The following is a 5,000-nucleotide window of genomic DNA, read 5'->3' on the forward strand; positions in this document are numbered from 1 at the left end:
AGAGAAAAAAGATATTGTACTGATGTTTGGCTCTCTGTATCTCCCCTCTTCTCTCGCTCCCTCCCCCTGGGGACCCGTCTCCTGTTCACTCCCCTCCTCCTCCTGAAGGATAACCCAAAACTATTTTTAAGGGGGGGGGGGGCATGGTGTTGGGGAGGGGGAGGTTAAAAAAGCAGTTTATTAATATGTGCCATCCTTTTTTTGTTTTTTTTTGTTCCTGGCATACTGTAGTCTCTCTCCCATCTACTCTACTCTCCTGACGCCCTTTGAACATTGTGTTTCCGTTTTGTATTTTTTATTAGTCATTTCCTCCATCTCTGTTTCCTCCTTTTTTGAGTAAAAAAGAGAGAGAAAAAAATACTTCAACCAATCTTGATTTGTGTCTCAAGGTGTGTTTTGTGATAGCACAGGCTTATACATGTTTGGGGCCAGCTTTGGAGTGTTTCCATTCCCTGTGAGGTTCCGAACGTGAGTATTCTGGAACGGTTCCGCAGCTTTGTTATGTTCCAATTCCCTGTGAGTTTCTTCGCCGTGAGCGTTCTCGAATGGTTCCGGACCTGAGGCTTTTCAAAAACAAGCTTTTCTATCTGACCTCAAGGGTCTGCCAAGAGTGAGCTCTCCACATTTCATTTTTCCTGACACAAAAAGGGTTGTGAAATGAATGTACAGCTCTAAATCATTGAAAACAACAAAACAACCAAGGTTAATTAACATCACGTCTGAGAAAACATGAAGACTATATCTTTTTTTTTCATTAATTTTTTCTAAATTAATCATCACCCATTTTAGGCCACTAAGACAGCTTAAGAAGACAACAGCTCTACTAAAGGTCTTTGCAGAGACTGACGTCACAAGAGGAGTAGATTGGCTGACCTCTAACCTGTCATCTTCAGGAAGTGACATCAGGAGAATGTGTCAGCTGCGTTAGCTAACCCTAGCCCACTCCTCACTACACGAATACTTCATCCTTTTTTTTTTGTCTGCCTGTCTTTCGTTTCCTGAGTGAAATGAAATAGATTGAGGTGGAACAAGTGCAATTCAGCCAGGCACCCAGATTTCCAAACGCCATGCATTTTTCATTAGCATTTAGATGTAGTATTTCCTGCTTGCATTCGTACCCCCAATGGTTAATGTCGATGTGGCTGTGAATGCACAGTCTCCCCCTGCTAAGACAGGATGGCTGGGAGTGTGGTATTGAAGCCGGTGGTCGGGGACAGGCTTGGGTAGTCCTCACAGGTTCATGATATGAATGCCGCATTTTATCTCCCTCCCTTAGAGATGAGTTGTGTGGGTTTATGTTGAGATGATGGCCAAACAAACACACACACATACACATATACATACACACCCAGTGTTTGAGGCATTGGCCACTATTCGTTTCATTTCTCTTCACCAACACAGCTAACTTTAACGTTAATTTAATATGTGTGTGTGTGTGAGTGTATATGTGTGTGTGTGTGTACCTGTGTGAAAGAGAGATGGAAGGTAAAAACAAAACTACAGAATGGTCCTAGCCTCCTACACAGCTCTCAGACGTTCTTCTCAGTCAGGCTCATTATGTAAGCAGAGTGGAGACGGAAGAACAAGAGAAAGAGAGAGAGAGAGAGCGAAAGAGAGTGAACGTAATTATCCAGGGGTAATGATTCGTCCTGACATTTTCCCTCTCTGCTCTGAAACCATCTGTTCAAAGGATCCTCTAATGTCAGCACATCGTAGAGCCGCAGATGGCGAGAGGAAGGCCTCGCCATTTTAACCTTTCACAGATAAACAGCGGAAAAAAAAGAAAACAGAATTGGAACGCAGAGATCCCGCCCCGCTCTCAAAGGATACACACACCCGACGCTGCTGTGGTTCAGGATGTCTTCTTTTCTTCCTCACAGCCCTAAGATGAAGGCAACCAGGACTCTTTTTTTTAAATCTTACTCTCCTTGGCTGTGCTTCATGCTGTAGAGGTTATGTGAGTCTTTTATTTTGAAGTAGAAAAGGGCAGGTTTTTGGAACTTATCTTAGGTGAGGCAGCCAAGAGCTAATAGGTAGCTCCGTCCACCATCCTGGCGAAAGGCTGTTCATGTTTTCATATTTCACCATACCTGATGTGGATAAGTTAGCAACTACTTGGATCAGAAGTGCTTCTGTCGAATATCTTGGCTGGATCCATCCCATAATTAGCTGCTACATGGCCAAATGGATGACTAATATTCAGATTGCTCGTAAAAGTCTTGTGAGCATGTGATCTCTTTTTGCCCGATGATTACATAAAACAGAATTCTAAATAGCCCACTGTAAATGAGATTTAACCCATATAATGTTCAAAGGGGGATTTCTGGTGGCTCAGATCGGTCCTGCTCTATGTAACACTGAGTCCTCACTGTAAGAGTATGACTAGGAGAACATCGAGTGGTGGCCTGCGGAGGATAATGTGGTGCAGGTAAGTGATGACTCACTATTGATTTGCCGACACCTTTCCATCGAATTAGCATTTAGCATTAAGCCTCTGTGTTTATTTTCTGCCCGAGTCGTAGCTTTGGAAGAGATCTCTGTTTCATGGTTCAAGTTGTAAAAAGCTATTAGGGTGAGTTTAGGATGTCCACAGGTCGTGAAATCTGCCAAGGTTTTTGCCAGTGTTACTTTGAAAATAATGATCTTGTTCATGTTCCTCATGCCGTTTGAAATACTGAATCCTTCTCCACCCTCATGTCCTGGATGTCCCTGCCAGTTAGTTAGTTAAGATGGCTGTTCTTTCCTACCAGTTAGTTAGTTAAGATGGCTGTTCTTTCCTACCAGTTAGTTAGTTAAGATGGCTGTTCTTTCCTACCAGTCAGTTAGCTAAGATGGCTGTTCTTTCCTACCAGTTAGTTAGTTAAGATGGCTGTTCTTTCCTACCAGTTAGTTAGTAAAGATGGCTGTTCTTTCCTACCAGTTAGTTAGTAAAGATGGCTGTTCTTTCCTACCAGTTAGTTAGCTAAGATGGCTGTTCTTTCCTACCAGTTAGTTAGCTAAGATGGCTGTTCTTTCCTACCAGTTAGTTAGTAAAGATGGCTGTTCTTTCCTACCAGTTAGTTAGCTAAGATGGCTGTTCTTTCCTATCAGTTAGTTAGTTAAGATGGCTGTTCTTTCCTACCAGTTAGTTAGCTAAGATGGCTGTTCTTTCCTATCAGTTAGTTAGTTAAGATGGCTGTTCTTTCCTATCAGTTAGTTAGTTAAGATGGCTGTTCTTTCCTACCAGTTAGTTAGCTAAGATGGCTGTTCTTTCCTACCAGTTAGTTAGCTAAGATGGCTGTTCTTTCCTACCAGTTAGTTAGCTAAGATGGCTGTTCTTTCCTACCAGTTAGTTAGCTAAGATGGCTGTTCTTTCCTACCAGTTAGTTAGCTAAGATGGCTGTTCTTTCCTACCAGTTAGTTAGTTAAGATGGCTGTTCTTTCCTACCAGTTAGTTAGTTAAGATGGCTGTTCTTTCCTACCAGTTAGTTAGCTAAGATGGCTGTTCTTTCCTATCAGTTAGTTAGTTAAGATGGCTGTTCTTTCCTATCAGTTAGTTAGTTAAGATGGCTGTTCTTTCCTACCAGTTAGTTAGCTAAGATGGCTGTTCTTTCCCTTCAAGTTTTTCTACAGAAGAATTGTACACACGGCTCCTCTACTGTTTTCATAGAGTGTCATTTTTATATGAAAATAAACTCTCAAACAGAAACTCTGTGTCTCCCGTCAACCATTGAATTTTCCAGCGCTTGCCACCGAATGCAAACCTTGTTTTCCCCCTCACAAGATGGAGAGCAATCAGCATACTCTCAGAGTCTCTCGGAGTAAATGGGCTGAAGATGACGGTACGTTTCTCAGACGGTTTACTCACACCCCACGGCTGCAGAGGCCTCCCCGTCGCGCCCGCAGGCTGGAAGATGGAGGATTAGCCTCAGCGCGGTCGGGATGAATCTGTAGACACGGTACCTGGTTCTGTGTGCTTGTTTTCTCCAGATTTGATGGAGAGCCGTAAAGATGTTGAAATGAGAAACGAAACACTTTCACCTCAGTGTGTGTGTGCGTGTGGGAGGGGGTATGCGTTTGTTTGAGTGTGTGTGCGTGTGTGTGTGTGTGTGGCGAGGGGGTATGCGTTTGTACAAGTGTGTGTGTGTGTGTGCCTCCTAAATCTCCACCTCATTCCCACTCTCTCTTCTGCTCATTTGACTCAATATAATGCCATATGAGAGAGAGAGGGGGATAGAGCAAAAAGAGAGGGAGGTATAGAGCAAAAAAAAAAGGATAGTTGCACTATGTAGTCAGAGGAATCGAACCCTTGAGAAGTGTATTGGCCTAATGTTTATGTAATGGTGTATGCATCCATCTCTGCTCTGCAGACAGGTTGATCCATAGAAGCAGAGTACGAGCAGAATAGACTATTTCCTTTGGCTGATCTCATACGAGCAGAATAGACTATTTCCTTTGGCTGATTTCAAATATGTCTTCTGCTGCTGGAGGAGGTGACTCCACTGAGTAGAAATGAAATGCCATAACAACGCCGGTATCCACAGGAAGTCTCTGTGACTCCACTGGGTAGAAATGAAATGCCATAACAACGCCGGTATCTACAGGAAGTCTCTGTGACTCCACTGGGTAGAAATGCCATGCCATAACAACTCCGGTATCTACAGGAAGTCTCTAGGTCAGATCAACCGAGAACAAGGTCCAAGTATCCAGAATCATATAACCACCTTTATATGAAATTTATTTTTACGTTATTTTTATTTTATTTTATATTATTTTTATAAATAATATATTATCTTGCACCTAATCAGATTATTACATTTTATTTGGTGCAAAAACCTCAAATCTGTCGAGATATCAGATCGGTTGGCGCGTTATTTATATAGAAGAGACAAGTGAAACGCCCAGGCGGCACTAATTAGGCCCCAGCCAGCACTAAAATAGATCCCATCTTCAGCATTATGCCAATCTGAACATCTTTAAATGGTATTAGTCCCTAAAAGGTACTTCTCATTAAAGGTGCC

The 5,000-nt window shown here is 42.6% G+C and overlaps 1 protein-coding gene across 1 annotated transcript in view; it reads left to right on the forward strand.

Annotated features, from left to right (window-relative positions):
- The window catches only part of LOC116225008 (adhesion G protein-coupled receptor B2-like), a 17,082-nt gene extending 16,946 nt beyond the window's left edge, over positions 1 to 136 (forward strand). Inside the window, exon 4 of the mRNA XM_031586341.2 lies at positions 1 to 136. This exon is cut by the window's left edge and continues 684 nt beyond it. The gene's annotated coding sequence lies outside the window, so the exon portion shown is untranslated.
- The last annotated feature ends 4,864 nt before the right edge of the window (positions 137 to 5,000 follow it).

The sequence above is a fragment of the Clupea harengus genome, chromosome 19, assembly GCF_900700415.2.
Source record: "Clupea harengus chromosome 19, Ch_v2.0.2, whole genome shotgun sequence".
NCBI lineage: Eukaryota > Metazoa > Chordata > Actinopteri > Clupeiformes > Clupeidae > Clupea > Clupea harengus.